Genomic DNA, 25137 nt, shown 5'->3' with positions numbered 1-25137 from the left:
ATGTATTTAATGTACCAAGTACCCTCTATTTCAATAAAATTTGAATGTGTAACCGATTTTGATACAAAAATAAATTTTCCAAATTATCTGAACCGATTTCAAGTTCAGATTTGGATATAGCTCCCAAATATTTTTTCGGCTGATTTCATGTATTTAATGTACCAACCACGCTATAAGTTTCCAATTTCAATAAAATTTTGGAATGTGTGATTGAATTTGGTCTACAAGTTTATTTGATAAATAATACTGAAATCGGTTCTGATTTGATTATAGCTCCCATATACATTTTTGTCCGATTTCATGTATTTTTACACCAAATACGCTATAAGTCTCCAATTTCAATAACATTTTAGAACGTGTGATGGAATTTGGTCTAAAAATCTATTTGATAAATAATACTGAAATCGGTACTGATTTGGTCTCTCCAATTTGAAATTGGGAATGTGTGATGATATTCGGTCTAAACATTTATTTGATATGTTATATTGAAATCGGTTTAGTTTGGATTTAGCTTCTATATATTTTCGTCCGACTATTTTATGCACCAACCACGATACATCAGTCCGATTCAAATAAAATTTGGAATGAGTAACGGAAATCGCAACAAAAATAAATTTACCAAATTATATTGAAATCGGTTCAGATTTGGATATGGATTACATATATTTTTTTTGTCTGATTTCATGTAGTTGATGCAACAACCACGCTATGTACCTCCCATTTCAATGATATTTCTAATAATTATAATAAAATCGGCTTAGAGAAGGGGTAGGCAGAGAAACTCAATTTTTTTTTTGTGATTGTATGTGTTTTGAAATAACGAAATATTGCAAGTGTTTTTTTTTTCTCTCTTTACACAGTGAGAAATAATTTGTTATCTTTAAACTTTCAGTTTTAAATTTTCTGTTTTCAAAACAACTCCAACTTTTATAATTTATTGTTTAAGTTTGCTTTGTTTTTAACGTTAATTTGTATCCGGAATTCGTTGGTAGAATTTCGGAGCTATATTTACAAGATTTTTTCAAATAGAATTCATTTTTAAAGAATATCTATCTATATATATAAATGAAAGTTGTGTTAGTTACTACGCTTATAACTTAAGAACCGCTGAACTGATTTTAATGATTCATACAAATTCGGAATTGTCTCTTATCCGAATGGGATAATATCCAAAAAAATCGTGTACAAATGTGATATATTAACATTTTCATTTTGACTTTTGAAATTTACAATAGTAATGTTTTATTTTGCATGATTTTTTCCATTTTGACTTACTTTTTTCTAATGTACATTTGTAGTGTTTTTTATGTTTTATTTTTGAATTCGAATATTAATACCAATTTATTTAATTGACTTGATTTCTTGAGAACTGAAATTGATGGCGGGTTACATGGAAGTGTAGTACCGAATTATGTGGTGGCGAAACGGAATAGATGATACCGAAATAATTTAATGCGGTCACACCAAAGTTAAAAGATAATTACTTTTTCAAAATCGTTAAAAAAATTCCGAAAAAAGAGATCTCATTGCAACAATTCTCAAAACGGGAAAATATCGAAAAAAATTTCCATTGGAATTGAATTTTAAAACAAAAGTACATTCTATTGACAAACTTTGTAAGGATCTTTAAACAGTTGCTGTAAAAAATCAGCGAACAAGTTGAAGATTTTTTCAATTTGTTATTCTTCTTTTGTCATTTTTTTTTCTATTTGTAATATCATATTGAATTCAGTGGATTTTTTGTGAACAAAATAAAGAATTATTTTTCACTATATACAATTTTTCACCAAAAAAAAAAAAAAAAAAAAAAATGAAATAAGTGCGAAATACGAAGGTAACTGACATCTACCTTTCAACTCCAGGGCCTACATCGTGCTTCAGCTGGAAGATGCGCAGACATTTAAACAAACAAAAATGACCGAAAAAGACTAATGGGGCTCATTTCAAAGCATGGACCTTCTTCTTTCATGTGACAATAATCCGTCCAATGAGAGCTCAAAATGCAAAATTCTTTGAGAGTACAATCAGTAAAATACCAAATATAAAGGGTGCAAAATAGTAGAGCGAATGGGATTTCTATTCTTCCAAAAAATTTTTCCTGAACATTTAAGATACCTTAAATCGCCTTTGCAGGTCATGATATCGATCATAAATAACCATCGTATGATTTAAGCCATTTTTGGAGTCTTCGCCACTTTCTTCTATTTTTGGCCCTTATTTGGCATCTTTGTTTCCAAGGGGGTAGAGAACCTCTTCGCATAAGATTTTCGGAGTAGGGCCCATATTGTTCTTGACCATTAAAAAATAATTGCCACATATAAATTTATTCATGTAAAGTCCCCACATTGGAGTATCCCCAAGTCCACTTTCACATCTAATGTGTGGTCAGAAAAGAAAAATTTGTATTCTATTGAATTTGTAACCCCCAAGAGAATATTGGTTGGGAACGTAGATTTGGGATATACATCTATATGAAATAAATTGTGAAAACATGAACAAATTACAAATATAAGAAAGTAGCACGGGGCCGAATATTTGTTGAATCGTCATCGAATTATACTATGATGAAAAATATGGACTTTATGGGGTCTCCAATTTACAATTTAAATGACAAATAAAATTAGTTCCCATATTACGGTAATGGGTGTAAAATAGTAATAACATTTGACTATTCTGAAATCAGTCTGACCTCAATTATGAGGTGGATAAAACTATTTTTACTTATTTAAATAACGTGATTTTTTTTTTTTCAGTTTGACATGCTATGTTGTTCTGCTATATTTTCGATTTGGCCTCTATTTGTCATCTTGGATTATAAGGGGTGAAGAAAGTTTTCAATGTAGGTCGATGTTTCGCATTTTACCATATTTCAAAGAATTTGGCTAAAAATGTGTAATTGGGGGTGAAAATCTTACACAAAAATTTCAACATATCTACAAATTTTAGAATTTTCTCCATGTAATAGTACCCCCTCAAGTTCACCTTTTGGCGGACACACAGACCGACATAGGGCGACTTGAGGACTCTAATGCACAATCTGAGGTGCTAATGGGTTTAAAAAAGTAAAAAGTAATAAACTCAAACTCTTAAATCAATTAGCCCTCAATTATGAGTTGTACAAAGTACAATAAATTCCAAATTACTCTTCATTTGACTAAAAATTAAAAACTAATCGACCAGTACGTGAACATTTATAACATTCATATCTTTGAATAACTATGCTTTGACAAATATGCATAATAGACAAAAACTACGGGCCGGCAACGCGGACCGGGCCAGCTAGTAAATAAATAAATAAAAATAAAAAAATATAAAATCGATAATATAAGCAAATCTTATTGGAAAAGGGTTAAGAAAGTAAAACAGATTTTAATAATATTGATTCTTTGGGTGCTTTACGAAAAAAAAAAAAAAATTATAGCAAACCCATAACAATTTTTAAACCCAAAAAAAAAAAATGCAGGCAATTTTGGATTGAGTAGATTAAAAATACGATCTTCTCACTTGAGCTCATTTTGCGAACGTTCGCGATCGATTGCTATCTCTCACTGAGCCGGTTGTGCGTGAGTGCAGTAAAAAATTGTGTTTAGTTTATGGTGAATAACACGCATTGAATTGAAACTGCCTCTGACAAAAAATTGTGTATGCAGGTCCACGTCTTCGTATAACTCCCATACACAGGGTGAGATGAAAAAACTGCAACCAACTTCAGACTGCTGTCATTTCTAAGCCACTCGTCCGACAGCTGTTAAAATTATTCCAGCGAATACTGTTTACAAGCATACAAATGCATTTTGGTGAGAATTTTCCAGAAAAACGGTTATTCGTGATGGAATTCGTGAAAGTGTGATTTCTTCATATTTGGCTGGAAAACCACAAGTGTCTATCGTTGGAGCACTCCAGCATTTAAATGTGAATAAATCTTTTGGTCTCGTACCATCGCTCGTTACCGTGATACTGGTAGCGTAGCCCGACGTCAAGGAAGTAGACGGAAGAAAACAGCAACATCAGCAGAAATGGTTCGAAAAGTAAAGAAGCGACTTGATCGAAACCGGCGTCGCAGTGGCCGAAAAATGGCTCGTGAGATGAACATATCGCAATATTCCATTCGGCAAATATTGAAAAATGAGTTCGGGGTAAAGCCATTGAAATTCCGAAAAGTGCAAGAATTTACACCGCAACAGAAAGAAAATAGACTCAAAATAGCTAAAGAGTTGTTTTGCTTTGCTTTGAGGAAACATTCGTTGTTCAGCAGTTTGTAAACAAACAATTATCGTGTTTGCTTGCCAAAGAGGTCAGCTGAAATGTGCACTTTCGGTTGGCCACCAGAACTCAAGCGCCGGCACAATGGCCACCAAAATCTACGGATACCAACCCGTTGGACTATTGTTTCTGGAGTATTTTGGAAGGTTGGCAAGATTGGCACTAAAAAATACCAAAGTGTCGATCACCTCAAGCAAGCGCTTCACCGGAATGGGCCAAAACACCGCAGAGCAACATTCGGGCAGTGTGTGAGGGTTTCATTGGCCGTTTGAAGGTCATAATGGAACAAAAACTAATCATCTAATTTTGTTTAAATTTTACAAATCCCAATATTTGTTTTAGTGCTTTGTCAGATTCGAAAATGGAAAATATCGACCCACTCCATCATGTACTGCCCACACAAGGGCTCAACATTATAAATAGTTATAACTCGTATAAAATACGAAACAAACATCCAATTCTTTTAAAATTGCACTCATCCCAATATTTTTATTAACACGAAATCCGATGTAAAGGTAGGATTTATCGATCTACACCTTCTGACACTTCTCCCACTAAGGGATCAACATTCTGAATAAAATAATGAAAATCATAAGAAGAAACAAGATCTGGTGTGAAGATGGAATATATCGGTACACTCCTTCTGTTACTGTTACCTCCCAACTGGTCAAAAATTACAATAACCAAACGTTCATAAAAGCGAAATAAGCATCTGTTTCCTTCTCAATTTCATACACCCCAATATTCCTATTAACACAAGATCTGGTGTGAAGATGATAGATATCGGCGCACTTCTTCTGGTACCACCCCCAGGACTGACCTATAATGGAATTTTATGACAAATAATTTTGAAGAATATTTTGACTTGGTACGATTCCGTTTATACTAAGTTTTTAACCAAATTTTGAAAAACAACCTTTTTGGTGACTCACTTGAACTAACATAAGGTACGGTTTTAACTCTAAAATATGGTTTTAATATGTATAAATTTCTGGCATTTAAATGAGACATATACTTCTTACATATTATGGGACTCATAGTGGAATTTAAAAACAAAAAATTTGGAAGAATTTATGACTTGATATTATTCCATTTGAACTATGTTTTTAATTATATTTTGAAAAAAATCTCTTTGGTGACTCGCTTGAGGTTAAAAAAATAATCCCCGTATTTTATACCCTCACTATATGGCTAGTTATACCCTCAGTCACATGGCCAGAGAGGGTATATATCATTTGATACGGTCAAAACATTGTCGAAATAACGGTTTTAGACCCTAGGTCTCTTTGGATCCGTTTCAGAACATTTGGAGTCAATCTAGCGATTTCCGTCCGTCCGTCTGTCCCGATAACCCTCGAAGTGAGTATCCGATTTGGTTCAAACTCGGCATATTGTAATATTTTTGTCAAACTTAGATCGGGTTCGGAGATGGGCAATAACGGTCCTCTCCTTCTGGTACCTCTCCCACAAAAGGTCGAAATTTTCAAAAAAATGTATTTTATGCACAGAAAGAGAAACAATAATCCGATATTGCTCCAACTTTGTAAATCCTAATATTTGTGTTCGTGCTAGGTCAGGTGCGAAAATTGGGAATATCGGTCCACTCCATCAAGTACCTCCCCCACAAAGGGTCACATTTTTGAATAATTACAACTCGTATAAAATGTGATTTAAGAGTCCGATTAACTTCAAATTTCACACATTCCAATATTTTTATTAACCCAAGGTCTGGTGTTAAGATGGAATACATCGGTCCACTCCTTCTGGTACCTCCCCCACAAATGGTCGAATTTTTTAATATCCATTAAGCACATAAAACGCGATATTAACATCCGATTCCATTTAGACTTGGCACATCTGAATATTTCTATCAATGCAGTATTTGCTATAAAAACGGTAGAGATCGGACCATTCTTTCAGGTACCTCCCCCCCAAAGGGTCAAAGTTTTGAATAACTAAAATGTTCCGAAAAAAGCATCAGGTTCTCTTTTTATTTCACACATCGCATTATTTCTACTAACACAAGATCTGCTGTGAAGATGGGATATATCGGTCCACTCCTTCAGGTACCTCCCCCACAAAGGCTCAATATTTTTAATATTCGATTCCACTCATACTTTGTACATCTCAATATTTCCATCAACACAATATCTGTTATAAAAATGGTAGAGATCAGACCATTTCTTCTGGTACCTCTCCCATAGGGTTCAAGATTTGCTAACACAGGATCTGTGCTAGCACAGGATCTGTTGTGAAGATGGTATATACATATATGCGAAACCCTTCTTGGATCTCACCTACAAAGGGTCACAATTTTCAATACTTATATCTGTCACAACTTGCGAAATAAGTCAGCGATTCTTTACAATTTGCTATATCAAAATATTTCTCTCAACCAGAAACTTGGGATGAATATGGATTTTATGATGAAGTTACCAATATCGACCAAACCTTTGACGTTGCAATATTTTTATCGTATGTACAATATTGGGCCATTCCTTCAGAACCCGCTCCATAGAGGATCAAGAGTTTGAATAATCATAACAGGAGTCAAAATATATTTACATAATGGAACATTGGCTGAGATTATACGACTGTCGACAGAACCGATTCTTTTAAACTTGTTATCAGTAAAATTGCCAAATTCCCAAAAATCTATAAATGTATATCATTCTTCATAGTCTGCTGGATTTGTCCTGCAATTATTGAAAACATTGAATTTTGTCGCTCTGTGTGACTTTTATGTTTTCAACTATCACACTTTCCAGTTGTGGCCCGTAAGGGGTTGAATTGCCTATAACATATTGAGTCAGCAACGGGCTTACATAATCTAATTTTGCTCCAGTAGTTTGTCGATGCTGGAAAAAACAATTTTAATCTTTTCAGCTTGACTTATACTGGAATGCTGCAAAAATGTTATAATGCTCCCTTCAAAGTTCCAAAAAGCAGAGGTCCAAAATTTAATCCCATTACGTAAAAATTTTAATTAACTTAAATCTCGAAAGATTTAGTAGTCTTATCTCATAGCTAGAAACTTTTTAGAATTTTAATACGCAAAAACAGCTATCCTCCCTCAAGATGAGTAGGGATGCAGAATATATTTTGTGAAATTCAATTATCAACATTAATTACTAATTATCAAATCCAGTTGAATCTCTACACAATATGTATAATTACTAGACTACTACTCACCACAACTCACTTTTATATGAACACACACCAATGTACACACACACACACTGCCAGACGCAGGATTTACTCTTGTATATGGAACGAACAGATAATTAATGGCACATAACTGAAAATACAAATCAGTCACAAAGGAAGCCACAATACATGAAATTCAAATGGAAGAGTAAATAAAGTTTGTATTATGTTAGAATTTGTCGAAACATGTACATGCTATACTATTTTGGTAAAAAAAATTTATACGGCTGCTTCTTTTTAAACATTCAACACATTGCGATACGGTGTACTCTGTATTTGTGAACATGTAATAGGCTCTGCGAGGAAATTAAGATGAAATTTTGCATAGGTCATTAAATTGGACCTTAGGCCTTAGGAAAAAGCTCATTACATATAACGACATATGCATTGCATTCCTATAGTATTAAGTTTAACAGATTTAAATTTAAAATTCCACTGGGAACTGGAGATATAGCATCAGAATCGGAGGTACCTCCAAAAAAGTTAGATATTGTATGCAAATATCTTTTGATCGGTTATAGACACAGTCTTGGATTTGGAATGTGTGACGGAATTTGGTACAAAAATAATTTTGTCAAATTACATTGAAATCGATTCAGATATGGATATAGCTCCCATATATAATTTTTCCCGGTTTCATGTATTTAATGTACCAAGTACCCTCTATTTCAATAAAATTTTGAATGTGTAACCGATTTTGATACAAAAATAAATTTTCCAAATTATCTGAACCGATTTCAAGTTCAGATTTGGATATAGCTCCCAAATATTTTTTCGGCTGATTTCATGTATTTAATGTACCAACCACGCTATAAGTTTCCAATTTCAATAAAATTTTGGAATGTGTGATTGAATTTGGTCTACAAGTTTATTTGATAAATAATACTGAAATCGGTTCTGATTTGATTATAGCTCCCATATACATTTTTGTCCGATTTCATGTATTTTTACACCAAATACGCTATAAGTCTCCAATTTCAATAACATTTTAGAACGTGTGATGGAATTTGGTCTAAAAATCTATTTGATAAATAATACTGAAATCGGTACTGATTTGGTCTCTCCAATTTGAAATTGGGAATGTGTGATGATATTCGGTCTAAACATTTATTTGATATGTTATATTGAAATCGGTTTAGTTTGGATTTAGCTTCTATATATTTTCGTCCGACTATTTTATGCACCAACCACGATACATCAGTCCGATTCAAATAAAATTTGGAATGAGTAACGGAAATCGCAACAAAAATAAATTTACCAAATTATATTGAAATCGGTTCAGATTTGGATATGGATTACATATATTTTTTTTTGTCTGATTTCATGTAGTTGATGCAACAACCACGCTATGTACCTCCCATTTCAATGATATTTCTAATAATTATAATAAAATCGGCTTAGAGAAGGGGTAGGCAGAGAAACTCAATTTTTTTTTGTGATTGTATGTGTTTTGAAATAACGAAATATTGCAAGTGTTTTTTTTTTCTCTCTTTACACAGTGAGAAATAATTTGTTATCTTTAAACTTTCAGTTTTAAATTTTCTGTTTTCAAAACAACTCCAACTTTTATAATTTATTGTTTAAGTTTGCTTTGTTTTTAACGTTAATTTGTATCCGGAATTCGTTGGTAGAATTTCGGAGCTATATTTACAAGATTTTTTCAAATAGAATTCATTTTTAAAGAATATCTATCTATATATATAAAAGAAAGTTGTGTTAGTTACTACGCTTATAACTTAAGAACCGCTGAATTGATTTTAATGATTCATACAAATTCGGAATTGTCTCCTATCCGAAAAGGATAATATCCAAAAAAATCGCGTAAAAATGTGATATATTAACATTTTTATTTTGACTTTTGAAATTTACAATAGTAATGTTTTATTTTGCATGTTTTTTTCCATTTTGACTTACTTTTTTCTAATGTACATTTGTAGTGTTTTTTATATTTTATTTTTGAATTCGAATATTAATACCAATTTATTTAATTGACTTGATTTCTTGAGAATTTTAATTGATGGAGGGTTACATGGAAGTGTAGTACCGAATTATGTGGTGGCGAAACGGAATAGATGATACCGAAATAATTTAATGCGGTCACACCAAAGTTAAAAGATAATTACTTTTTCAAAATCGTTAAAAAAAATCACGAAAAAAGAGATCTCATTGCAAAAATTCTCAAAACGGGAAAATATCGAAAAAAAATTTCCAATGGAATCGAATTTTAAAATAATAGTACATTTTATTGACAAACTTTGTAAGGGTCTTTAAACATTTGCTGTAAAAAATCAGCGAACAAGTTGAAAATTTTTTCAATTTGTTATTCTTTTACAAATTACAAATTACAAATTTTTTCAATTTGTATTATCATGTTGAATTCAGTGGATTTTTTTTGTGAACAAAACAAAGAAAATTTTTCACTATATAAAATTTTTCACCAAAAAATGAAATAAGTGCGAAATAGGATGTTAACTGACATCTACCTTTCAACTCCAGGGCCTACATCGTGATACAGCTGGAAGATGCGAACACATTTAAACAAACAAAAATGACCGAAAAAGGCTAATGGGGCTCATTTCAAAGCGTGGACCTACTTCTTTCATGTGACAATAATCCGTCCAATGAGAGCTCAAAATGCAAAATTCTTTGGGAGCACAATCAGTAAAATACCAATTATAAAGGGTGCAAAATAGTAGAGCGAATGGGACTTTTAGTAGGAAAAGGATTTCTATCCTTCCAAAAATTCTTCCTGAACATTTAAGATACCTTAAATCGCTTTTGCAGGTCATGATATCGATCATAAATAACCATCGCATGATATAAGCTATTTTTGGAGTCTTCGCCACTTTCTTCTATTTTTGGCCCTTATTTGGCATCTTTGTTTCTAAGGGGGTAGATAACCTCTTCGCATAAAATTTTCGGAATAGGGCCCATATTGGTCTTGACCACTAAAAAATTGTATTTATGCTACCCTGGGGTAAGGAATCATCGTACAGATAATTGCCACATAGAAATTTATTCATGTAAAGTCCCCACATTGGAGTATCCCTAAGTCCACTTTCATATCTAATGTGTGGTCAGAAAAGAAAAATTTGTATTCTATTGAATTTGTAACCCCCAAGAGAATATTGGTTGGGAACGTAGATTTGGGGTATACATCTATATGAAATAAATTGTGAAAACATGAACAAATTACAAATATAAGGAAGTAGCACGGGACCGAATATGTGTTGAATCGTCATTGAATTGAACTATGATGAAAAATATGGACTTTATGGGGTCTCCAATTTACAATTTAAATGACAAATAAAATTAGTTCCCATATTACGGTAATGGGTGTTAAATAGTAATTATATTTGACTATTCTGAAATCAGTCTGACCTCAATTATGAGGTGGATAAAACTGTTTTTACTTATTTTAATCACGTGATTTTTTTTGCAGTTTGACATGCTATGTTGTTCTGCTATATTTTCGATTTGGCCTCTATTTGTCATCTTGGATTATGGTGAAGAAAGTTTTCAATGTAGGTCGATGTTTCGCATTTTACCATATTTCAAAGGATTTGGCTAAAAATGTGTATTTGGGGGTAAAATCTTACACAAAAATTTCAACATATCTAGAAATTTTAGAATTTTCTCCATGTAATAGTACCCCCTCAAGTTCACCTTTTGGCGGAAAAACAGACCGACATGGTTAGGGGGACTTATGAGTACTCTAATGCACAATCTGAGGTGCTAACGGGTTTAAAAAAGTAATAATAATTATGCTTTGACAAATATGCATAATAGACAAAAACTACAGGCCGGCAACGCGGACCGGGCCAGCTAGTATATATATAAATGTCCTTCAAAAGTGTATAAGTTGACTTTTTCAGAAATGTTATATAGAGAAATTTTATACAGGTAGAGGGGAAGAGGGAGAGAGGAGGAGGGTGATAAAGGGGGAGAGAGAGGAAGAGGAAGGGGAGAGAGAAAGAGGGAGAGCGAGAGAGGAAGAGCGAGAGCGACCTCAGGTCAAGAGGTCATTGACCATATGTCAAGAGGTCATTGGCCCCATGTCAACAGGTCATTAACCCTACTCTTAACATGTGAGTTCTTATACAAATTCTGTCAAACAGAAATCAATCAAAAAGATAAATCTTAACAGTTGTAATTTTTACAATTTCGGAAATATTTGTTTCAAATAAGTAGTAAGATATATTTATGTGCTCCAATATTTCTTATGCTGTATTCATAAAAATATCCGACAGCACCTTCCTCATCGACTACTCGAACACAACTAAATATTCTCCCAAAACCAATTTGACAGAAAAATCAAAACAATTCATTTTTTACAATTGTGTTGGTGAACACACATATATCCCATGGGATACTCTTTGCCTAGCCCTGGTTTAGAGTTAGATATAGCTCCCATATATATTTTTTTTACGATTTGATGTATTTGATGCACCAAATACGCTATGTATCTTCATTGTCAATGAAATTTGGAAACTGTAACGAAATTTGGCAACAAAAAAAAATTCGTCAAATCATATTGAAATTGGTTCAGATTTTGATATAGCTCCCATATATGTTTTCTGCAGACGCATGTCGGTCTAAAATTCTAACAGTAAAAAAGAAAAGAATTAACGTCCAGTCGAAACGACTGATACTAGAATCATGAAATGCATGAGGGCAAGTCTTGATGCGTATGCGTGTGATAAGGCTGGGTTTTTCGAAATTCGTACTAAAAGGGTACGATAAAAAAGTACCAAAATGTGATTAAAATTAAATACTTTGTATTGGACAAACGTAATGAGCCAAAATTTGAAATGAGAGTCACTGATGGAGTGTAGGATGGATGAAATCCGAACCTTGAGGTTAGGAAAAGTTCTTAAATGGTATTAAGCTCCTGAAATGGTACCATTTGGTATTATGTGAAAGGAAATTTTGTATAATAATCAAGGTTGGAAAGTAAGTGAAAGTGGTTTTGGAAATGTGTACTAAGTATGCGAACTGTACTAAATTTCGAACAGTGTGATAAGGATGGACGGATGAAGATAAAATTTTGAAATGTAATAATTGGGGTGAAGAGTTGGTTTTGGAAATGTGCGCTTCAAGTGCACGAAAAGTACTAAATAGTACTAAATTTTCTACAATTTGGTATTGGTTGAACAGATAGTGCTTGAAATCTGAAATTCGGTATTAGGGTCGCTATTCATGTGTATCCTGGACATATGAAGGTAGTTTCAATGTGTACCAAAGTTTTACGAAAAGTACCAAATGGTACTAAATTTGTTCTTGGTTGAATGTAAAAATTTAGATTACTGCAGTAAAAGTGTATTTCTCAAACTACAAGAATTCATCTTATTGCGTTTTTTGGAGCAAATATAATTCATTCTGAAATTATTTGTTCGCAAAGATACGTTGAGGGAAATAAAGACAAACACTTCAATGAAATCTTCTTTATTTCAGGATATATAGTACCATCCAGATTTATGCAGAATTCTATATTATTAAAATTATCCGGGAAATCTAATTCACTTCGAAGTATAATAAGTTCTGTTTAGATTGGAAACTCGTACTTTAGTATATCGCATTCAAAAGGGTTTTGAAAAATATCCATTAAATGCTGAATATTTTCAAAATCATTAAACCTGTCATTAAAGTTATTAAAAAGCGTTTCAATTATATCCAAAAATTCAAACTTTTTCGAGATTTTCTCCTTGTCGTAAATCACAGATGTTTTCGGAAAGTCCGAAAAGTCTTCTAAATCAATTTGAGCCGCAAGTAAAAATAGCTGAGTTTTAAAATCTGAAAGAATTTCAAACATTTCAGAAATACTATTATCTTAAAGTTAAAGGGGTAGAGATAAAATCATGAAATGTGTTATTTAAATTACTGTTGACATCTGTGTTTGAGATATGGCGGTGGTTTAGATATGAGTCCTATATTTGTACGAAAAGTACTTAAGGTACTAAATTTGGTATTATGTTAAGGGATAGAGATACAATTCTAAATTCTAATAAATTCTAGAAGCATCACTGTTACTGTCTAGGATAGAGAGATGTTGATTGTTTTGGATATGGGTACTAAATGTTATTAAATTAAGTATTTGGTGAAGGAATAGAGCTGGAATCAGGAAATTTAATATTGGTTTGGAAATGCGTCCTATATTTATACGAAAAGTACTAAACATCGCTAAATTTTGTATTGGGAATAGAGGTGGAATCCTCAAATTTGATATTGAAGTCTCTTGTTATCTGTGACTTTACGCAAAGTAGTTCTAAATTTGATTTACTGTTAGTGTCTTGGATGAAGAGATGTAGATTATTTTGGATATGATGTACGAAAAGTACTAACTAACACTATTTTTTTGTCCCCGTTGGTAAATAGGATGAAAAGATGTAGATTGTTTTGGATATGGGTACTAAGTACTACTAAAGGGATGGGTAAAGGGATAGAACTGCAATTTTGAAATTAGATATCGAGGTTCACTGTTTGTTTTTGGTTAATCAAAGACTTGAGATCTTTCGAAAATATATATAGAAGCTATATTCCAACCGTTTCCGATTTCCGTTATACATTTCAAATTTGAAGACTGTATCTATAACCGATCAATAGATATGTGCATTCCAAAACTAAATTTTGTGGAGGTACCTCCGATTCTCCTGCTCCTAGAGGAATTTTAAAAATGTATATAGCCTATGTTACTTTCAGGCGATATTCAGGTAGTATGTATGGAAATTTTCAGGAAAATCTTTTTAGCATTTTTTGAGTCTATAAATTACAAAAAAAAAAAAAAAAAAAAAAAAAAAAAAACAATCAAATATACAACCATTTTTCTCGTTAATAAATATAGATTTGAGTACTTGTCGAACCCACAACCCGAATTTCAATCAATTAGCTCATTGAACTAGAATTAAGTATTTGATTTGAATTAGAATTGTCTGAAGACTCCTTTTCAGTCTCAAAAATAAGTTTATTCAAATTGTCACGATTTAAAGGAAATCCACAATTACACTCGACAAGTTTCAAATTCAAACATTGAATAACAACGTTTAAGACTGAAGGCTTTGCTGTAGGGTATCAAATTGTTAGTTCTCGGCCTAAGTTTGATTGTATGTTTTTTTTTTTTTTTTTTTGTCAAGAAATACCGTGTAAAACTGTTGCGTATAGTTGCTATTAAAAAAAAAAAAACAAAAAAAGTATGGCAAAAACAGCAAGCATCCTTTTGAATTCAGAACCTATGGTGTGTCAGGGTACTGTTTGTTGGTAGCAAATCCTTTATCATTCCTACATCAATATTCAATGTTGTTGAACAAGAGCCAAATAGAAAAACGCTGAAATTGAATCTAGTTATGTAGTTATACACAGCGAAAGGGGATTTCATGAAAGACCTACCAGTGGCCACGATGAATAAAAGCCTTTGTGAATGGATTTGCCAGAATCATGTGTGACCCACGACGAAAAGTTGTGAAACAAACAAACAAAAACGGTGAACAAAGTTTTACACTATTTCTTATAAAAGAATCGGTTTTGCCTAGTTACGCCTGGAAGAGAATGCATTTTCGGCTTTGTTTTGTGCTTTTTTGTTTAGAAGGACTGTGTAAATTACATGCAGTAATATCTAAGGATTTATTGAAATTAATTGGATTTTTAACACAAGCCTATGGAGACAGTGACGAGAGTGTATGCGGTTGTGATTTCAGATATCTATTGTCATTTCAATATTAGCCCAATTCAAAAAATATAAAGTGTTACAATTAAACTTCTTTGAAATGTCCCTGTACATTTTTAATATCGACCGGCTCTTGTTTATATTTCTCGTAAGTATTTGAACTTGCTACTGGTTATTAAGTAAGTCTGCCAGAAAAGTAAGTAGCTTTTATGTCCAATAAGTGTGTTGCAGTTGTTATTATTTTAAACTGGCACGGAACGATCGCCGAATATGTTCAACACCACCACAAATTTATGTCATTTCTAATGGAAAGTTTATAAGAAACTTTCTTAAAGTTTAACTACACATTCCCAAATTTAATAAATCATTATTGTGAATCATATAAACAACGATACAAGAATAGTACAAGCTGAACGTATAAAACTTCAAAAACGAGTTGCACTTTGAAAGTATTATTGCGTTTACTTCCAAATTTCAGAAAAACAATTTCATCACCACATAAGCCAAAAAATAATGAGTTATTTCTTCATTTCAAAAAGGATAGACTTAATCTCGCCGTTGTTGTCATATTCATGCTTTGAAGGTGTCTATTAAGTTTCTAACTCCTCGAAACAACATTGGCCATCAAACGACCAATGAAACCGTCACACGCTGCCCGAATATTGCTCTGCGGTATCAAGTCGCTTCTTAACTTTTCGAACCATTTTTTTCCGACCGCTTCCTTCCACAAATAACTTTATTTCTGGAAATTCTCACCAGAAAGAAAATAGACTCAAAAGAGCTCAAGAGTTGCTTCGCTTGGCCGAAAGTGGTACACTGCCGAATTTGGTTTTCAACGATGAGAAAACATTCGTTGTCCAGCAGTTTGTAAACAAACAAAATGAGCGTTTTTACTTGCCAAAGAGGTTAGCTGAAAATGGGCAACTTCGGTTGGCCACCAGAATTAAGGGCCGGCTATGGTGATGGTGTGGGCCGCCATAACAGCCGATGGTCGCTCTCCGCTCGTATTAATCTACTGTGGCATCAGAATTTATATAGACCTTGGACATTCCAACAGGACTCAGCACCATCGCACGCCCCACCCAAGAATGGTTACAAAATGAGGTTCCTCGCTTCATTTCCAGCGCATAATGGCCACAGAAATCTCCGGATACCAATCCGTTGCACTATTTTGTCTGGAATATTTTGGAAAGCAGGTTGGCACTAAAAAATACCAAAGTGTTGATCACCTCAAGCAAGCGCTTCGCTGGGAATGGGCCAAAATACCGCACGGACAGCGTGTGATGGCTGCATTGACCTTTAGAAGGCCATAATTCATGCCAAAGGTAACCAATTCGAACAAATCTGAACTTATTCTAAAATGCTATTTCCGACATGTTTTGCTTTCATTCAATAAAATATTAAAAAAATGTAAAAATTATGGCTTTTGACTTTTTTGCAGTTTTTTTTATCTCACCCTGTATATGCTAACCTACACCACTATGCATATTTAGTAGAGCTCCCGTAACAAAATAAAGATTTATATTAAGAATATATGTGAAGTAGATTATACCAACTATGAGCCTTATTTGAATGCATATCATGGCTTTAGAGCAGTTTCAGAGGGAGAAATAATATATGGGAGGTATATCTAATTCTGAATCAATATTCAGCTAATGTGATGAAGGCGTTTCTACATCTCAAATCAAATAACGTTGCTATAGATCACTTCGAAAAGGATATTATAAGAAAACAAGTAAGCAAGGGCAAGAGCCGTGCGGGGCCGACCATGTGATACCCCACAACACTCCAATATATTAGAAGCCCCCTTATGTCCAGATCGATTTTGGAAGATTTCGCTTTTGAAATTATGTCACGGAGCACTGACCTGACCAGGGACATTTGTCCAATATTTAAGCACTCCGTCATGCTGTTAGTTGTTGTGGTCCATTTCCCATACAAAACGCTAGAATCCTTCGCTGTCCTTAACCCTCTTCTTAGGCGTGTCGATTGGCTTCAATTGTGTGATCAGGAATTTTTTTTCTGTTTTTGGTTCATTTAAACCCCTAAACATAATGAGATCATCAAAAGCAATAGGGTTCTATTCTGGCTCTAGCCCCACCTCAATTCTAAATTTTGTGAAGATTGGGCCATAATCGCGACCTGTGGAGTGATTACAAATTAATTTAATTTTTGGCCCAATCAAACTTATAATACCCCCAACACATAGTGTTGTAGGGTAAAGCCGTAAGTTCGGCCGGGCCGAACTTGGAGTACCTTTCACCATTTGGAGCGAATTTGGCTATTTTCAAAAAAAAAAAATAAAATCCGTTAAAAATGTTGTTATTGGGGTCTATACGACGTAGATCTGCATAGGCAACTTTTGACATAAGCCATTACAATATTCAAATGCGAAACTTAAAAAAAAAATCACTGAATAATGTAGTTAAAATCATGAAAATACCGAATATAGAGAGCTACCGTTATATGGAGGCTATACGAAGACTGCACAAACAATTTTCTGTCTTAGGCTGTAGTATCCATTACGAACTTCAAATGCGTAATTTGAAACAATTCCGGTGAATAATTTCTAAAATCATCAAAATACCGAATATCGGATGGTGCCGTAATATGGGGCTATACCAAAACGTGGACCTACATGGCCCATTTTCAATACTAAAAGTTCTGCAGACATAGTATACATTTGAGTAAAATTTTATCAACCTACTTCATTTCGTTCAGAAGCTAGAGTGATTTCCACAGACGGATGGACATCGCTAAATCGACATAGAATTTAATGCTGATCAAGAACATATACTTTGTGGGGGTGTAAAATGTATATATATTACAAACGGAATTACAAACTTAATATACCCTCTGAATGAGAAGAGAAAACCAACCGATCGGTTTGGCTGTTGATTCAATTCTGTTTTTATTTAAAATATTTGTTCCTTACGTACTACTGAAACTAATCTAACTTAACCTAGTCGCAGCCACACAATTATTCTTATCTATTCTAATACTGAATTAAGAACATTGCAGTGCTGCTTAACATCTCATTCAAGTGGTCTTGTGCATCTACTGAGCGCATCGATATCTGTGCGTGTGGGTCATAACCTTTATTATCTGACACATTATCGTATGCGTCAGCGCACAAGATCACCGAGTTCTTCACATGTGATATTTTATGGCGGCTGGGAAATATTTAATTTTAAAACATTTATCTTTTATTGCTACATTTTCCCAGCGCCTCAATCGCACTCAAAAGTATGTACAAAGTATTTTGTACATTCTCCCGGGCGGCTTAAATGTGTATTTTAATAGTGGACTGTATTTTTATAAAGTTGAATAAATGTATACTATGAAATATTTAAATATAAAAATATGAAAAGAAAACTAACTATATATGTTCAAACAATATAAATATTCAATTAAGTAACTGCTTCCAGGAAACGACTCCAACGTTTAATCCAGCCTCTCTTGCCGATTCCACCACCTTTATCTGCCGGCTTCATTCTCCATACCGCATTTATAGTCCATCGATGCAGACCGCCATCATTCACGTCGGAAAGGATTACCATTGGCTCCATGGTACGCTCTGCTTTGTCGTCTTCCGTTCTTAAGGTTATGCGTGGCTTGTAACTGAGTTCTCTCTGGTGATAAACTTCCGAAACCAGAGACATTTCTTTGGCTTTTTCTAATTCATCGATGTATTCTTTTCCTGCAAATTTGCCACATTCGTAGACAATTTTTGGATCTTCTGTGGGTGGCAGCTTTTCTTCTTTTTCCTCTTCTGCAATAAGACTATTTATTACTTTTCTTACAGAACGTTCGTCCTCATTGCCATTGCATCGATTGTTTTTTAATAAATTGAGAGGTTCCTCCCGAAATGGTTTTCTATATGTCAGCGCTGACACGACACCAGAATGTTCTTCTTCTTCCCGTTCCTCAAAATGAGGACTTGCCGGCGGGAAGCACTTCACAATATTTCCTTCTGAACATCCAATCTGTTTTAGATTAACAGCATTATGTCTCTTTCTTACACTTTCTAGTTGCTTGGACAGGCCATCTTTCTCAGCTTCCAAGACTTGCCGCGCTCTTTCCGAGCTAGCCAATTTTTCATTGACTTTCTCTAACTTCGTTTTCAGATGTTGCACTTGATCTTTCTGAACACGATGTTTTTCTTCGAATTGTTCATCTTTGGCCCGCAGGTTTTCTTCAGATTTGGCGAGCAGATATTTTTCGTGGGCCTTCGCATTTCTCAATATCGTTTCACTTTTTTCCACTTCGATTTTTAGTTGAGAACGCAATTCGATTGTTTGTCCCTGCAGAGATTGTAAATTATTTTCATAGGATTGCATTTGTTCGTGCAAACCGTCTTCCAATTCTCTGTCGTAATCTTCCTTTGTTTCGACATAGTTGAGTTGTCTGTTTTCTTCCACTTGCTCTTCCCAAGTTAAATGGTCACATTTCAGCGAGAGTGTCCATCGTGATGGAGGTTTCATCGAATCTTCGATTTCTTCATCGATGTCCAAGTCTGTGTAATTGCGACTCCGGGTTACTAAAAGCTTCATTGCCGATAACATACACATATCCACATCACAGGGTAATGTCTTCATATGGGTTGGAAGATATTTTTGGTGTACCCTCAAGTATCGTCGTAACTGGTAATATGTATTTTCTACCAGTACCTTCCATGCCGCGACGTGTTTCACCTTTTCAAAGGCTGACGTCGACGTTAATAACTGGAAATAGTCTGCCAAAGTGGTGATATTTTCTTCCATTTTTTTATACATTTTTAATTTAAATGGGTCCATTTGTCCTCTTTTCAAAACTTTTTTATGTTGCCTTCTTGGCTTTTTTCTATTTTTGCTTTTTTCCAGTTGGGACTTTGATGTCCTCTTTTCCAAAATTTTATATTTTTTATGTGGGACTTTTGTTGTCCTCTTATCTCTTTTTTTTAAGTTGCTTTTTTTTTTGGTTTTGCCCATATGGCGTGTTTTGTAATTTTTGCCCTTTGGGTCTTTTTTGTAATATGTATATATATATTTTTTTTTAATTCTGCCTCTATGGCTTTTTTTTTATTTTTGCACTAATTAATCCCTTCGACTATTTTTTAAAATGCCTCAGCAGACTTTTGTTTTGTAGCTGTTCTTCTCTTTTTTTTGAAGAATAGCTACTTATTTTTTGGTTCTTTTGAGTTTCTTACCACTGGTGGGGGACAACTCAAACCAATTTTATTTTTGTGGTCGCTAATTCGTTTCACTTTGACAAAAGTGAAGGCTCGATTGACCAATGAATGAGAAGAGAAAACCAACCGAACGGTTTGGTTGTTGATTCAATTCTGTTTTTATTATGAAAATATTTTTCTTACGTACTTCTGAAACTAATCTAACTTAACCTAGTCGCAGCCACAGAATTGTTCTTATCTATTCTAATATTGAATGGAGAACATTGCAGGGCTGCTTTACATTTCATTCAAGTGATCTTGTGCATCTACTGAGCGCATCGATATCTGTGCGTGTGGGTCATAACCTTTATTATCTGACACATTATCGTATGCGTCAGCGCACAAGATCACCGAGTTGTTCACATGTGGTATTTTATGGCAGCTGGGAAATATGTAATTTTTGAATATTTATTGTTTATTGCTAGTTTTTCCCAGCGCCTCAACCGCACTCAAAAGTATGTACAAAGTATTTTGTACATTCTCCCGGGCGGCTTAAATGTGCATGTTTATAGTGGACTGTATTTTTTATAAAGTTAACAAATGAATAATATGGAATATTTAAATATAAAGATATGAAAGATTTGAAAAGAAAATTTATGCGTAACTATCTATATATGTTGAAATAGTATCAGGTAACCGCTTCCAGGAAACGACTCCAACGTTTAATCCAGCCTCTCTTGCCGATTCCACCACCTTTATCTGCCGGCTTCATTTTCCATGCTGCTGAATTAGTAGTCCATCGCTGCAGACCGTCATTACCCACGTAGCAAATGATTGTCATTGGCTTTATTGTAAGCTCCGATTCGTCGTCTTCTGTTTTCACGGCCCTTGATGATTTGCTGTGGATTTCGCTAAGACCTTCAGGAACCGGATCCAGAGAATTTTGTTTGGCTTTTCCCACTTCTTCGATAAATTCATTTCCATACTCGTTGGAATACTCTTCAGGAACCGGAACCAGAGAATTTTGTTTGTTTCCATATTCGTTGGAAATGATGTGACCTTCTGTGCTTATCGCCTTCATTTCTTTTTCCTTTTCTCCAATATCATTATGTTTTTCGGGTTCTTCATTGGTCAGGGCGGAATTTTCTTCTTCTTTTTTCCGTTCCTCAAAATGAGGACTTGCCGGCGGGAAAAAATTCCCAGAATTACCTTCCAAGACTGGAATCTGTTTTTGTTCAACAGTATTATGTCCCTCTCTTGCACTTGCTAGTTGTGTGGACAGGTCATCTTTTCCAGCTTCGACGACTTGCCTTTCCTTTTCTTCCTTGTCCCCTTTTTGATTGTTGCTGGATTGCTGCGATAGGAACATCTGCTCAATTTCTTCCATAATCGACTTAATTTTCTCCTGGTGCTGCTGGATAATCACATTCTGGAACGCCCGAAACTCTCGTACCATTTTTTCCATATCGAACTCGGATATATTCAATGCCCCAGGATTTTCGAGCTCAATATCTCCTGACGCTGTTGTATTTTCTCGCTCCTCTTCTTGGAACTTTTGATTTTGGAACTCCTTTTCCATTTTTTGCTTTTATATATATATATATATATATATATATATATTTTTTTTTTGTATATTTTGCCTCTTCGTTTTTTTTTACTGCTTTTCTTTCATTTATTTATTATTATTTTTTTTAATTTACTTCTTTTTTAATTGGGACTTTTGATGTCCTCTTTTCAAAATTGCATGTTTTTTTTATTTTTGGGACTTTATTGTCCTCCTTTAGTTATTTTTTTTTTTTAATTTGCCCCGTGGGTCTTTTTTGTTTTTTGTTTTCTTGCTCCTATGGCGTATTTTGTAATTTTTGCCCGTTGGGTCTTTTTTTTTATTTTTGCCTTTATGGTTTTTTTTTTATTTATCCCTCAACGGATTTTTATTGGTAGCTATTCTCCTCTTTTTTGAAGAACAGCTACTTCTGCTTGTAGTGAGTCTCTTACCACTGGTGGGGGAAAACTCCTACTATTTTCTTTTTGTGGTCGCTAATTCGTTTCACTTTGACAAAAGTGAAGGCTCGATTGACCAATGAATGAGAAGAGAAAACCAACCGAACGGTTTGGTTGTTGATTCAATTCTGTTTTTATTATGAAAATATTTTTCTTACGTACTTCTGAAACTAATCTAACTTAACCTAGTCGCAGCCACACAATTGTTCTTATCTATTCTAATATTGAATGGAGAACATTGCAGGGCTGCTTTACATTTCATTCAAGTGATCTTGTGCATCTACTGAGCGCATCGATATCTGTGCGTGTGGGTCATAACCTTTATTATCTGACACATTATCGTATGCGTCAGCGCACAAGATCACCGAGTTGTTCACATGTGGTATTTTATGGCAGCTGGGAAATATGTAATTTTTGAATATTTATTGTTTATTGCTAGTTTTTCCCAGCGCCTCAACCGCACTCAAAAGTATGTACAAAGTATTTTGTACATTCTCCCGGGCGGCTTAAATGTGCATGTTTATAGTGGACTGTATTTTTTATAAAGTTAACAAATGAATAATATGGAATATTTAAATATAAAGATATGAAAGATTTGAAAAGAAAATTTATGCGTAACTATCTATATATGTTGAAATAGTATCAGGTAACCGCTTCCAGGAAACGACTCCAACGTTTAATCCAGCCTCTCTTGCCGATTCCACCACCTTTATCTGCCGGCTTCATTTTCCATGCTGCTGAATTAGTAGTCCATCGCTGCAGACCGTCATTACCCACGTAGCAAATGATTGTCATTGGCTTTATTGTAAGCTCCGATTCGTCGTCTTCTGTTTTCACGGCCCTTGATGATTTGCTGTGGATTTCGCTAAGACCTTCAGGAACCGGAACCAGAGAATTTTGTTTGGCTTTTCCCACTTCTTCGATAAATTCATTTCCATACTCGTTGGAATACTCTTCAGGAACCGGAACCAGAGAATTTTGTTTGTTTCCATATTCGTTGGAAATGATGTGACCTTCTGTGCTTATCGCCTTCATTTCTTTTTCCTTTTCTCCAATATCATTATGTTTTTCGGGTTCTTCATTGGTCAGGGCGGAATTTTCTTCTTCTTTTTTCCGTTCCTCAAAATGAGGACTTGCCGGCGGGAAAAAATTCCCAGAATTACCTTCCAAGACTGGAATCTGTTTTTGTTCAACAGTATTATGTCCCTCTCTTGCACTTGCTAGTTGTGTGGACAGGTCATCTTTTCCAGCTTCGACGACTTGCCTTTCCTTTTCTTCCTTGTCCCCTTTTTGATTGTTGCTGGATTGCTGCGATAGGAACATCTGCTCAATTTCTTCCATAATCGACTTAATTTTCTCCTGGTGCTGCTGGATAATCACATTCTGGAACGCCCGAAACTCTCGTACCATTTTTTCCATATCGAACTCGGATATATTCAATGCCCCAGGATTTTCGAGCTCAATATCTCCTGACGCTGTTGTATTTTCTCGCTCCTCTTCTTGGAACTTTTGATTTTGGAACTCCTTTTCCATTTTTTGCTTTTATATATATATATATATATATATATATTTTTTTTGTATATTTTGCCTCTTCGTTTTTTTTACTGCTTTTCTTTCATTTATTTATTATTATTTTTTTTAATTTACTTCTTTTTAATTGGGACTTTTGATGTCCTCTTTTCAAAATTGCATGTTTTTTTTATTTTTGGGACTTTATTGTCCTCCTTTAGTTATTTTTTTTTTTAATTTGCCCCGTGGGTCTTTTTTGTTTTTTGTTTTCTTGCTCCTATGGCGTATTTTGTAATTTTTGCCCGTTGGGTCTTTTTTTTTATTTTTGCCTTTATGGGTTTTTTTTTTATTTATCCCTCAACGGATTTTTATTGGTAGCTATTCTCCTCTTTTTTGAAGAACAGCTACTTCTGCTTGTAGTGAGTCTCTTACCACTGGTGGGGGAAAACTCCTACTATTTTCTTTTTGTGGTCGCTAATTCGTTTCACTTTGACAAAAGTGAAGGCTCGATTGACCAATGAATGAGAAGAGAAAACCAACCGAACGGTTTGGTTGTTGATTCAATTCTGTTTTTATTATGAAAATATTTTTCTTACGTACTTCTGAAACTAATCTAACTTAACCTAGTCGCAGCCACACAATTGTTCTTATCTATTCTAATATTGAATGGAGAACATTGCAGGGCTGCTTTACATTTCATTCAAGTGATCTTGTGCATCTACTGAGCGCATCGATATCTGTGCGTGTGGGTCATAACCTTTATTATCTGACACATTATCGTATGCGTCAGCGCACAAGATCACCGAGTTGTTCACATGTGGTATTTTATGGCAGCTGGGAAATATGTAATTTTTGAATATTTATTGTTTATTGCTAGTTTTTCCCAGCGCCTCAACCGCACTCAAAAGTATGTACAAAGTATTTTGTACACCCTCCATACTATGGTGGAGAGTATAAAAATACTTATCGGGGCCGAGTTTCGTGAAGTGGAATAATTTGGTTGAATGTGAAAACAAGTAAAAAATCAATAAGTTCGCCCTCCACCTTAGGATAAAGGAAATATTTATACCCTACAACACTATGTGTTGGGGGTATTATAAGTTTGATTGGGCCAGAATTTATGTAACACCTCGAAATATTGGTTTCCCATATAGGAAAGTATATATGGATCTTCCTATCTCGCCGAGTTGAGTCGATCTAGCTATGTATGTCCGTCCGTCCGTCTATCCGTCTGTCCATGTTAATTTGTAATCACGCTACAGGTCGCAAGTATGGCCCGATCTTCATGAAATTTAGAATGGAGGTGGGGTTAGGGTCAGAATAGAAGCCTATTTCTTTTGGAGATGAT

The sequence above is a fragment of the Musca domestica genome, unplaced genomic scaffold (assembly GCF_030504385.1).
Source record: "Musca domestica strain aabys unplaced genomic scaffold, Musca_domestica.polishedcontigs.V.1.1 66, whole genome shotgun sequence".
In the NCBI taxonomy this organism is placed as follows: domain Eukaryota; kingdom Metazoa; phylum Arthropoda; class Insecta; order Diptera; family Muscidae; genus Musca; species Musca domestica.
Note: the sequence above shows the minus strand (reverse complement) of the source record.